Genomic DNA, 623 nt, shown 5'->3' with positions numbered 1-623 from the left:
GCCGCCGTTTCTCTACGTATCTACGTATGTACCATCGCTGTACGTACATTGGCGTAGCATCGTCCGCCTCTCTTCTGTCTTTCGTTTCCTAATCGTTTCGTCGCTCGATTCTCTCTCTTTTTTTTCTTTTTTGCTTTTTCCTCTCGATTTTCAACGAGTAAATTGTACGGACGTGTAATTAGTTCGGGGAACGCGATACGAGGATCGACCGCGTATCCAGGACGCGTCGCCAGGAGGAGGATTCGTTTCGCGTGTAAAATTTGAAATTTTGAAGGTTTTTTTTTCCCCCCATTCTCCCAAAGTTTCGTCGCGATTACGCCAGTGACGTCGGCTCGAACGTCGCGATACCGCTAATAGAAGCGTATTCCGATCGATCACTTTCCAGCTACAGCATTGCATTCGTTTTTTACATTCGATTCCGAAGAAATTTTTAACCCGTACGTACGCCTCTCGTTCGTTTTATCGTCAACTTCAATTTTTCACCGACACCTTATCGTCTTTCTGCTCCCTTATCGCTCGTTCCCATAAAATCGCTTGGAAGTCTCAAAATACGCGGAGAAAAGGAGGTGGTATAATACTTTTATACGTTTCTTTCTTTCAAGTCTTTATACGCTTGTACATAC

The sequence above is a fragment of the Apis dorsata genome, unplaced genomic scaffold (genome assembly GCF_000469605.1).
Source record: "Apis dorsata unplaced genomic scaffold, Apis dorsata 1.3 scaffold_92, whole genome shotgun sequence".
NCBI classification, from domain to species: domain Eukaryota; kingdom Metazoa; phylum Arthropoda; class Insecta; order Hymenoptera; family Apidae; genus Apis; species Apis dorsata.
This window is presented reverse-complemented; position numbering follows the sequence as displayed.